Source organism: Mastomys coucha, unplaced genomic scaffold (genome assembly GCF_008632895.1).
Source record: "Mastomys coucha isolate ucsf_1 unplaced genomic scaffold, UCSF_Mcou_1 pScaffold21, whole genome shotgun sequence".
Classification (NCBI taxonomy): domain Eukaryota; kingdom Metazoa; phylum Chordata; class Mammalia; order Rodentia; family Muridae; genus Mastomys; species Mastomys coucha.
In genome coordinates, this window is record NW_022196904.1 from 119,630,528 (window position 1) to 119,642,555 (window position 12,028).

Below are 12,028 nucleotides of genomic sequence, written 5' to 3' on the forward strand. Positions count from 1 at the left end.
ACACGGCCTTCTATTTAGTATGCCTTAATAACTCAATGGCTGGGCCACACCCAAACTTCCACATTGCTAACACCTCAGCTCCAATACTCCTAATTATTACTTACTAAAATCTATATCCCATCTTAGCTACCCCAGGCCTGCAGCCCTCCTGGCTTCAATCCCCAACTCTTACATGTTGGCAGTCTCTGTCTTTCTGTCCTACACTTCTCAGGCCTGGACCTCCTTCCTCTCCCAGCAATGGCAATTCCCCCTTCTTTCCCCTTCTTTCCCTTTCTTTCTCTGTCCCTTGCCTGAGAATCCTGAAGTCCCACCTCTGTCTCCCCGCCCAGCCATTGGCTCCTGTATTTGGGGTTCTGTGCCACTGGCAGCTTGATTTACCAGTCAAAACCAACTGGGGCCAGGGACCCTCAGTGTCTTATGCATAGAAGTATGGGTTCCCATGTAATTTGGGGAGCTGAATTAACACAAGTGGTATTAGAACCAATCCACAACAACAAACGTCTGTCAGGAACACTTCTCCTTCTCCAGCTCCTGCCTGCTTCACTACCCCAGGACTTTCTGATTTTCGCAAAGATCTTTTCATTTAGTATAAAGAGATTCAGCTGATCTTGGTATGTTGGTCTACAGATACCAAATGGAGAGAAGCAGTTGAGGAGGAGATGATGCATGCTCACAGGCTATTATCGGCAGCATAGCTTCTGTCAGATATGAGCACAAGGGAAATCAAAGAGATATCCTTAGAAGATGTGTTCACACATGGAAAGAACAGTCCTGAGGTCCAAGTTCTGGAGTGGGTCATGGTCAGATACGCTGTCCCAAACCCACATAGATGGGAGGAGGGCTGAGCTGGAGCTTGGGAAACAATACTTAAGAGTTCTTTGGAGGCCATGGTTCCTCTGTCTTAAGTACAACAGAGAAATTCACTTTGGAAAAATGCAGATTATATCAGGCTTGGTGATGCATCCCTGTAACCAAAGCACTCAGGAAACAGAGGTTGGAGGATCATTTAGGTTCAAGGCCAATCTGATTTACCTTGTGAGTTCCAAGCTAGCCAAAGCTACATAGTGAGACCTTGCCTAAAGGTAGGTAGGGGGATGGAGACATGGCTTAACCATTAAGAACACTGGCTGCTCTTTTAGAGGACCTGGTTTTGATTCTCAGCACCCACATCATGGTGTTCTTAGGGGCTGAGGTCCCTGAGCAGTGCAAGACTTTTCTACAGGAGAGGAACTTGGGGACTGACTTACATTAGTGTGGCAAAAGAGGGCAGTCAAGCCTCTAGTATCCTGTGGTTCCACAGTTTGGGCAGGGTCCTGGCAGCAGATGAGGTGAAAGGCAGTTCTTTGTCCAGTGATCAGTGTTGACAAATCTGCAGCAGGTTTGGAGTTGAGTCTGCTGGTGCCCAGTTTTCTTAGAGGTGGCCAGAAGCTGGTATTTGTGTGTCACAGGAGGCCTTGGGATCTTTTCCTGTTCCTCCCTTCCAGTAAACACTCAAACACTCAGCAGATCTCTCCAAAGGAGGCTGGGGCCCATTGTCTAGCCTCCTAAGTTCTTTCTTAAAAATACCTGATTTTGATGATTATTTTTTATAATAAACAAACTTTATTTTTCAGTTACTTGTTCTAGTCCTAACTTTCTGATACTAAAGAATCTTCAGTGCAAAAGTATAAATTTTAAGTCTCAAACTTAACAGGAATAAAATTATGAAATCCTTCTCTTAAGAAAGCTAGTAATCACCGGGCAGTGGTGGCACACACCTTTAATCCCAGCACTTGGGAGGCAGAGGCAGGCAGATTTCTGAGTTCGAGGCCAGCCTGGTCTACAGAGTGAATCCCAGGACATCTAGGGCTACACAGAGAAACCATGTCTAGAAAAAAAAAAGCTACTAATCTGTTAAAAGATAACTAAGGTGTGTAAATTATACAAGACATACAGAAGACTAAAATGAATTATATTTGGACTCATCCTGAAAATGAATTATATTTGGACTTGGCATGACTACAAACATAATTCTGAGCACGTTAAAGAGTTTGATCATTTGTAAGCTGACTGACCAGTAACTTATACATCTTAGTTATCTTTTAACACCTTATAGCAGATTGGTAGCTTTCATAAGAGAAAGAATTCGTAATTTTATCTCTGTTAAGTTTGAGACTTAAATGTTACACTTTTTTTAAAAAATATTTTTTAATATGTATTTGTTTATTTTATGTGTATGAGTACACTGTAGCTGTACAGGTGGCCGGCCATGAGCCATCATGTAGCTGCTGAGAATTGAACTCAGGACCTCTGCTCACTTTGACCCGTTCATTCTGTAATACACTGTAGCTGTCTTCAGACGCACCAGATGAGGGCATCAGATCTCGTCACAGATAGTTGTGAGCCACCATGTGGTTGCTGGGATCCGAACTCGGGACCTTCAGAAGAGCAGTCAGTGCTCTTACCTGCTGAGCCATCTCGCCAGCCCTAAATGTTACACTTTTAGAGATTCTTTACTATCAGAATAAGCATTAAGCCATAAACACAGTCCACGGAGAGACGGAGACCCTCAGGTTTTTACCTTCCACAGTACAACAGTATAAAATATTACAGCTGCTTCTGCTATGCATTTTCCCCAAAAAGCTAAAGCTTAACAAACAAACTTAGCAAAGACAGAGTGGTTAGATGTACATGTTTCAGTCAGTTTCTATTAGCTTAGGGTAGACCTTTATAACCCTTGGAATTCATAAACCTTATTTATCAAGCACATGTTGCTAGTAAGTTCTATTTCTCATAAGTGAGAGTTGAATCTAAGTTACATACACTATATGCTATAGAAAGTCTATTTTAGCATGGTATATCAAATTAAGTTTACCTATACATAGAGTTTTGTTTTTCTTTTGTTTCATTTTTCAAGACAGGGTTTCTCTCTGTAGCCCGTGCTGTCCTGGAATTCACCCTATAGACCAGGCTGGACACAAACTCAGAGATCTGCCAGCCTCTACCCTGCCACCCCACCCACCCTTGGCTCTATACGTAGATTTTTAACTATCAGCCTGTTGTTACAAGTTTCAAGATAACCTTTTCTGTTACAGATTTTAGAGATTTTTTTTTAAAAAACCACAGTGTCAATATTCCTATAGATCCTAAAATAGAGAAAATTTACATTTCAACCAAGGTTGATAGTAAACAAAATCAAGGAAAAGGAGGTGGTATTCATAGAGCTAAAGAAATAATGCTTTGTCACTTGTTACCTCTATTGGAATAGTTTTCTTCTTAGCTGTTCTCAAGCACACAGTGTCTTTTCTGGAATGTTAGACTTTGTTCTCCTTCACCCTGTCACAGAGTCATGTGGTCAGCCTGACACCCAGGACAAAGACTTTGGAGAAAACTTTTAAATAAACACACTTGGGTCCAGAACAGGCATGCCGATCTTCCCTCCAGAGCCAGCTTTTAATAGAGTAGAATGGCATGTGTCAATATTTCTATGCTATCCATACCTGAAAGAGACTGGAACTTCTGAAAAACTGAACCCAATGATCAGAGGGAGGGACAGGAGCAGAGAGCAAAGAAGACTTGGAGATAAGACATTTTTGAGAACGGGGAGTAAAGAAAGCTTAGAAATAAGGGGTTTAGGGACTATTTGCTAGTGAGGTGTCAGAAGTTGTCACAATCTTTGAGGAATTTAGAAGCTGAGTTTGCCATTTTCTGGCCACTGAGACTAATTTATCTGGTTTGTACTGAGAGCGAGCCATCTGTAGTAAGCCAATGCAGCTTAATGGAGAGTGAGTCTAAGGAAAGAAAGAGACAAGAGAAGGTGGGTGAGGAGCCAATGAGTCTAACAAGCACCCATGCTTAGCTCAGACTCCAGCAAGAGAGATGGAGAAAGCTCCAAGAGGGAGTGAGACACAGAGAAGGTGGAGCGGAGATGGTCCAAAAAGGGTGAAGTAAAGGATTTCCAAGAGCAAGGTGGAGGTGAGAGAGACTTAGAAAAAGGGATGTAAGTAAGAATCTCGTCAAAGGGAAGAATCCAGTGGTGTAGGAATGGCGGCACAGGGAAGGGGAGGGGGAAGGGGAAGGACTGCAAGACAGCCGCAATCTGAGGGCAAACCAAAGGGATCAACACTTGTCAGAGAAATGCCCAGGATCAGTGGAGGGGTGTCCTCCTCCATGTGATGGGGCACTCAAAAGGGCATAAGGAGGCTGCCTGGCTTACCAGCACAACTTTTGTAGTAGGCTCCTTGGAGGAGGAGGAGGAGGAGGAGGAGGAGGAGGAAGAGGAGGAGGAAGAGGAGGAGGAGGAAAGGAAGCTTTGAGAGGGTCCTTACCCTAATAAGTGAGGAGACACAAGTGGGTAGAGTGGGTGGAGGAGAGAAATAGCTGAAAACACAGACTCTCAAGTTTGGAGTCAGATATGGTGGGTGACAGAGGCCAGCAGAGGTAAATGAACCACTCTACAGGAAGGCCAAGTTGGCAGTTTTGGTTAAGTTAAAGGGACTGTGGTCCCAAAGGGGCATCCAGGCGTCCCTTCCAGGTTTCAGCACCAAATGTAAGTAGGTACAGCAAGAAACCACCTAACAAAGCCACTCCTTGTACACAAAGCAGTTCATTTAAAAACAAACAAGCCTGCCAGGCTGCCTTGGGTAGCAGTTGCAAAAGCTTGTCGGATTTTATATGGGTATACGGTGGCAGCGGGAAGCTGCTCAAAAACTGCAGAGCCAGGAGATTAGTGTGGGGAGACTTTCAGACAGATGAGGTGCTGACAGTTTCGGCTAGAGCCTTCGGCCAGCCTTTAAGGGCTTCAGAGAAATGTCTTTAAGGGTTTCTTTTTCCCAGCAAAACCCAGCTCAGATATGGGCAAAGCCATCGTTCTGAAACATTGCCATCCACACTGCCATTCTGGGCCAACTTTGCAACCTAACAGTGTGAGCAAGCTAGTAGGTAGTGTTCTGTTCCTTCATGTCTCTGTTAGAGCTATCCCTCTAACCCTTGACTGTTCTAGAAACTAACTCAACTACTACTTTGCTTACATGTGGATATGGATATACGAAATATACATACATACATACATACATATATACATACATACATACATGCATACAACAGCCCCTATTGTTGGCTTTTCTCTCAGGTATTCAGGTTCTACCTATATTCCTCCTCCTCTGTTTGCCCAACTCACTATCCTCCTTTCTCCCTGACTTGTTTTATTTACTTCTGTGTAATCTTTCATTTTCTTCATGTTCTCCTGTTCTCCAATTACCTTTATTAAATTTGTATTTGAATTTGTTCCTCAAGTGTCTTGTTACCTATTTATTTCCGGAGTAGCTTTGTCTTTTTCTCTATTCCTTTTCTGCATTAATCAATACTCTTTGATCCTGCCTTGTCACGGTCCCTTCCTTCCTTTCCTTATTCTCTCGCAATCATCTCTGAGCCTTGCTCTGTAAAGTTAATTGTAAGTTTCGGGTTTTTGTTTTTTGTTTTTGTTTTTGTTTTTGTTTTTAAAGACAGGGTTTCTCTGTGTAGCCCTGGCTGTCCTGGAACTCACTCTGTAGACCAGGCTGGCCTCGAATTCAGAAATCCGCCTGCCTCTGCCTCCCAAGTGCTGGGATTAAAAGCGTTTTGTGTATACTCTCTTCATTTCTTTTCCTCACACAGGGAAGGAGTTTTGGAGTCGGGGATCTAAGGTGCTTCTGTTATTTCCCTCTACCTGGAAAGCTAATATAAAAACAGGCAATGTTCTGCCCAGGTTGGGGGTGAGTGTGGGGATTGTACAGTTGAGCCAAACAGTACTTACCAAACTCTCTGTTGAGTTCAGACTTTTAGATTATGTTGGATTGGATGGATGGAGTAACATTGGAGTAGATGGAGTGACATGGGAATGAAAGAGAGCTGGCAGGTGTCACCAGAGGCAGAATTGTTCTTTAATCATAATAACTAAAGGGCCCCTCTGCACAAAGGAGACTGTGCTCTCATGACCTGTGGGGTCTTGGATTTTTATAAGACAGAAAAGGGGGGAATTTGGGGACAGAAGAGTCCATCTATAGGTCAGCTCCCTTGAAGTCAGGGCATGGCAGATATCAGTGATTTTAGTTTGTGGATTTCCTGATTAGCAGCTTCCACGGGTGTTATCAGTCAACTCAAGTTTCCTTCAAGAACTTCTCAGACCACTCCAGGTTTTCAGTTATTAAACCTTGAGACTGTGTAATAATTAGATTTCTGGTTGATTTTTTTTTTTTAAATTATGTGCATGGGTGTTTTGTCTACATGTAATATCTATGTACCACTTGTGTGCTTGGTTCTGGGAAGGCCAGACAAGGGTGTCAGATCTCCTGGAACTGGAGTTAGAGATGGGTGTGAGTGGCTGTGTGGGTGCTGGAAATTGAATCCCAGTCCTTTAGAAGAGCAGGAAGCACTCTTAACTGCTGATCCTAGCACCCACAGTGAGCAGCTTACAACTCCAGTTCTAGGGGGGCCTGACACCTCTGGTCTTGAAGGGCACCCACACTCATGTGCTCATACCCACCTACAGACATACACTGGTTTAAAAAATAATTTTAAAATCCTTTAAAAATAAAAGGCTACTTTCTATTTAAATAATAACTGTGTAGTAATACAGTCTGATAACTGTATTACAAAGCCCTACAATGTCATATGGAGGGCAGATGTCTTCAGTTTCTCAGTGGGGCCCCAACGGATGTCTTGTTAGCACTGATACCTTTGGCTCTGCTGTAGTTGGCACTCATGACATCCCTCCTCCACTTAAGATCCCTGTCATGTGGTTTGCTCTGGGACAGTCTCCGCCCTCACTCTATCCTGCCTCAACCCCTTCTCCCCCCTTAGCCCATAGTTTCCAATTATATTGATACTGCATTTGATTCCCAAATGTGACAGCCCAGTTCAGCTTTTGGATCCAAATTGATGTCTGAACGTTTTGTGGGCCACTACAGCTTGCTTTCATAAGCAGTCTGGCTTCTGCTAATCTCCTCTGCAGAGAGGGACATGTGGAAATTCTGAATGAGAGAGACCCACCTCCTGGAACGTGTCCTCGCATATCTGTGTAGCAGGAGCAGAGACCCTCTACTGCAAATACAGATACAGGCTCGTGTTTTCTTCTGGGGTCCAGGGGCTCTGTACAGTTAATATCACATTTGTTATTCCAGAACAGGATCCCCAGATTCTTATCCCCAGAGGTCTAAGTCTGGCATAGACAAATACTAGTGGCCATCAGGCAAAGGCCATGCTTGTCAATTACTGAGGGACCTGTCACTCAGACCTCCCGTGTGCAGCATAATTTGCGATCAGATGCACAGGTCTTCCCAGAGCCAACCAGGGCTGGGTACAAGCTGCTGTGAAAAGGAGTTAATAAGACCTGTGGTGAAATCTGATTGGCTAACTTTAGTGACATAACAAACTACCCCAAAGCTTGGTGGTCTGAAACAAGAGAGACCTCTTTATCTTTTATTCTCTTTTTAGTTGGGCCAGCTGCGTTTCTGGGTGGTTCTCATGGTTTCGGTTGGGATCCCTCATATGTCTGTGGTCAGCTACAAGCTGGCTAGCTTTCAGCTACCACGAATCAGTCCTAGACACAGAAGGACATGCTGGCTCAGTGTAATCCCAGAACAAAGCAAATGTAAGGTGGACCTATAACCTAGCTAGGATGGTGGTGCATACGTTCAATGCAATTGTTCTCCTCAGTCTTCAGGCTCCACCACTGACTGCTGCCCAGCCCATGCCCAATGACACCATCATGGTTTGGAGAGCCCTGGGGGAGTACTTTGCAGAATCCTGGTGGGATCTAGATGATAGAACAATGAAAATAACTCCCTAAGGATCCAGAGTGATCTTCAGCTAGAATGTCTACTCCATCGGGGGGGGGGGGGGGGGAGAGTAATGAGTTTCCCACTACTAGCAATATCCAAATGGTACAAGAGTCTATAACTAGCCCAGGCTCTGCTTTAAAGGGTCATAACTTGACAGGCAGCAGTGCCAAAAGTACCTGAACCTTCATCCCCAAAGAATGGCAGCTGACAGTCTGGGCCATCAAGACCTATTTCAAACATCCTATTATAGTATGTGGGTCCATGTTCTACCTCACCGCTGGGGTGCTGGGACTCCACTCGGGAAGACTAGACACTGGAAGCTTTGCTACATTCCTTCCGTGCCACCACCAATGGGGTGTCGGCTTGTGGCATGCTCACACCCGCTCAGGGGAGGCAGAAAGCAGACTTAGATAGGGATGCCAGCCCGTGTTCCCCTGGGTGAGAAATGGCTAAGACTGGGACTGAGGCTGTGATTCCCTGTGGTGGGCCTTTGCGGGCAGGCCACAATAACGACCAAACACGAGACGACTTCTCTCGACGGTTTACTCAGGAAACTTTCTTCTTGTGTTAACAGCTCTTTTAAGTATTATGCCTCTTCTTGGCGTCACCGCCTCCTCCCGCCTCCCAGAGCGCTTCTAGGTGCTGCGGCTCTTCCCGCTTCTGCAGAATGGGCGGCGGGCAGCTGGCAGCGGGCTGCCGGAGGCGGCGGGCTGCGGGCGGTGGCAGCGGCTCCTGCGTAGTCGCCGCTGCTCTTGCTTGTGGAATGGCGTGGCATTGCCCTGACTGCCTAGAGAGTGCCCTTTATATACCCATGCCCAAGCCCTCGTGGTTCTCCTGGATTGGTTCTCTGGCAATCACCTCATTAGCATACACCTGCTTGGGAGGGGCTTGGTAGCACGCACCTGCTCGGGTTTGGTGCATGATTGGTTAGCATACGCTCGGGAGACACCTAATTTGCAGGAGCCCACTCGGGAGGGGCACCTGCATGAGCCCACTCTGGAATCGTCTTATCGCTGCCGCCACATGCATATCGTCTGAGCGGCTGCCTACAATTCCCATGGTCCCATGCACCCAAACGCCCCTGGGAACCTCGGGGTGAGTGTCTGGAGTGTGGATGGGCCTTCTGTGGGCTTTGTATTGACAAAGGCTTCACCCAACCCCGACAGTGGTTCTTGATGAGAGAGGCAGTCCTTGCTTGTCCAAACTCTTTATTCATGGTAGAAACATGGATGCATGCTACTTACTCAGGGTGGACCAGAGATTAAATCCCTTTTGCAGGAAGGAATGTCCAGGAAGAGAAACTTATTGGCTAAACTCTCTGGGCCCATCTAGATACCTCCTTAGCATGGGGGATTCTGGGCTCTACGTGACCAAATGTTTTGGTCCTCTTAGTGAGGTGTCATGGTCATTTGCCCCCTGGACAGGAACCGGGTCAGGAGCAGATTCAAACACCTACTGGTTCTCAATGATAAGAACTGCTGGGTCCTTGATCTGCTTGATCTTACCCGTTTTTCAGTCTGGTGACATGGTTCCAGTTTCCTCACAACAGTACTCTGTCTCCCCACTAAAGTGCAGCACAGGGGTGCAAGGCAGAGCTTTCCCATCTCCAGCTCTCCTTCCTGTGCTAGCCTCTGTGCTCAGTTTGGCTATAGCCTTTCCTTCCATCTCACCAAGTACCCTGTGTCCCTGTTCTCTGCCCCACTTACCTGCATCCACGTGGTCCTTGCTCACTTTTAACACTGTCAGCTGGAACTTGCCTCAGCTCTATCCTCTGTTCACAATTCCCTTTTCTCAACAATCTCCTTGCTTGATCTAACCAAAGGCAGGCCTAGGCTCCCTTAGTATACGCTCATCGACATCCTGGACAGAGACAAGCTACAGAGAATTAGGGATATGTTTGTAAAGATTTAAATCTGTTTTAACAACTTGAATGTTCACTATAGTTGTAAAACATCCTTCGGTGGGCATGGGGAAATCTTGTTATGTTATTGTTAAGTGTTTTAAAAGACCATTTCAAAATCTGGATTTTGCTTTTGTAGGCTTTTGTTTGTTTTTGTTTTGTTTTGTTTTTTGAAATAAGTTTCACTGTATCCCTGGCTATCCTGGTCACTCTGTAAACCAAGCTGGCCTCAAACTCGCAGAGATCCAGCTGCCTCTGCCTCCTGGGTGCTGAGATTAAAGGCATGCGCCACATGGCTTAGGAGTGTAGCTTTTCAGTAAATACCTCACTTACATTCATGAGGTTCTGGGAATGGAAGTAGATATAAACATATATATGTCGACTCAGGTGCCATCTAAGCTTCTCTGTCACTTAGACTCAAGCTCAAGTCTGTATGATAGACAGAACTCTGAGGTCAGTCCAAGATTACTTATTCGGAAGGGCTCATCCTTTCTGGTCTCCTTCCTGTGCCTTCGGGCCTCTGCTTCTACATATTCTATTCACCAAGATATGGGTAAAATTTAAATGCTTTTCCCAGTTCATCCCCCATATTCCCTACCAAGACCAAATAAAAGAAGACAAAATGAATGTGTATGTGTGTGGTGGGAGGAAGGTAACATCAAGAAACCTCTCCCATTGGTGCAGACTGGCATGACTGGGCTGTGTGGCTAGAACTATCCTGTGTGCTCATGGTGTGAGCTGACTGGTGCAAATGACACAGCCTGTGTGGAGCAAGCCCTTGAGCAGCTAGTCAAGGCCGTATACTTCTCCTAGGGGGAGTGAATATGTCAGTCTTGTCTCTGATCGCAGGGTCCTGGGAGCAAGGGTCCTAAATTCTCTTCAGCTCTAATGGAGAGAGTTGGTCTGGTACTGCTATATACTGGCCCCCAAGATCTGGTTGCCCCTGACGATATCCTCAGATATACCACCTTTTGTTGTGTAAACCTGGATTGCCAAGTTATCCCTGATTCGTTTATAAAATGCCTACAGCCTGGGCTGGGCAGGAAAGAGGGAGTGGAGTGAAGTTCCCGGGCTTAGAGTCTCAGGCAGGGACCATGAAGGGAGAGAGGAAGAGGAAGGAGAAGGACAGATAGACAGACCATGAGCTCATGGCCATGAGGGCTGGCTAGTTGGAGTAGGAATGACCCAGGTGAAACATAGCAAGTGATATCTCAGGGTTATTAACAGGGAAGTAGGCAAAATAGCATAGAGGGTGGCTATCTGCCCAGCTCTAGTGCTTTAAGGCTTATTGCAAATATAAAGGTTTTGTGTCTTTTATCTGGGAACTTTATGATCTAAGTAAGGTTAAAAAAAAATATTTACCACAACACTCTCATGTTCTGTGGGAATGAACTTTGGATATCTAAATTCTCAGTGGCCTGAGGGATGAAGGAAGGGAAAAATACAAGAGGCCCAAGGGGTATGGGGAGGACATGGTGTGCGTGTGAGGGAAGAGCTGTCATTTGACTCAGACCTCAGGGAACAAGCAGGTCCTTGATGCTTGTGAAGGTCCCTTGCCACAGTAAAAAAGCAGGCAATGTCTCTCCATAAATCTCTTTGCCGGGCGACAGCTGTTTGTTTGTATTAAAGTGGGAATATGATAATAGGGCTATAAGTAGCTCTTTGCTTAGCCGTGCAAGGTGGGGTGTGGGAGCAACTCAACTGGATCCCAGGAGAGAGAAGCTGAGGCTCCTGCCTACCTAGGAAGAGGGCTGGCTGGTCTGCGGGATCCCATAGCCTGGTGTGGGCAACTGGACTGAGCAAGCAGATGGAAAAGACCCTGACCTTCCCATGGTGAGTAATGAGACCTGGGCTCAACTTTCTACTAGTACACACCCAACTGCTAGGGGCTGATGGCCAGAGGTCATGCAGGCAAGACCTCTCTCTCTCTCTCTGCTCCTACTCGAGAGAGAAGCACTTTGCAGGCATAGAGACTGAGCCAGCGGAGATGGCCTGGAACAAGTTACTTCCAAGGATGTCCTTGGCCCAGGCCCGTCATCCTGAGAGACCTGGGAGAAATTCTTGACTCCTTCCAAACTTAGTTCTTCACAGATAAAAGGAAGTAGTGGACAAGATGACCCTCCTATTTTCCCAGAATTCCATCTGTATCAGGAGAAACCTTAGAATTTATCAACTATTTAAATGAATGCTTTTAGCACACCAAGGAAAAAGTTTTTTTTTGTTTTTTTGTTTTTGTTTTTAAATAGGACAATGTAATTCATCTACTAAGATATCTACAAAGAACCGGGAAAGGGGATATCATTTGAAATGTAAATAAAGAAAATATCTA

The 12,028-nt window shown here is 45.5% G+C and overlaps 1 protein-coding gene and 1 long non-coding RNA gene across 14 annotated transcripts in view; one reads left to right on the forward strand and one right to left on the reverse strand.

Annotated features, from left to right (window-relative positions):
- Positions 1 to 12,028, reverse strand: part of LOC116103086 — a 20,850-nt gene that overhangs the window by 4,264 nt on the left and 4,558 nt on the right. The window lies entirely within an intron of this gene.
- Tacc2 (transforming acidic coiled-coil containing protein 2) overlaps positions 1 to 12,028 on the forward strand; it is a 220,974-nt gene that overhangs the window by 4,208 nt on the left and 204,738 nt on the right. The window lies entirely within an intron of this gene.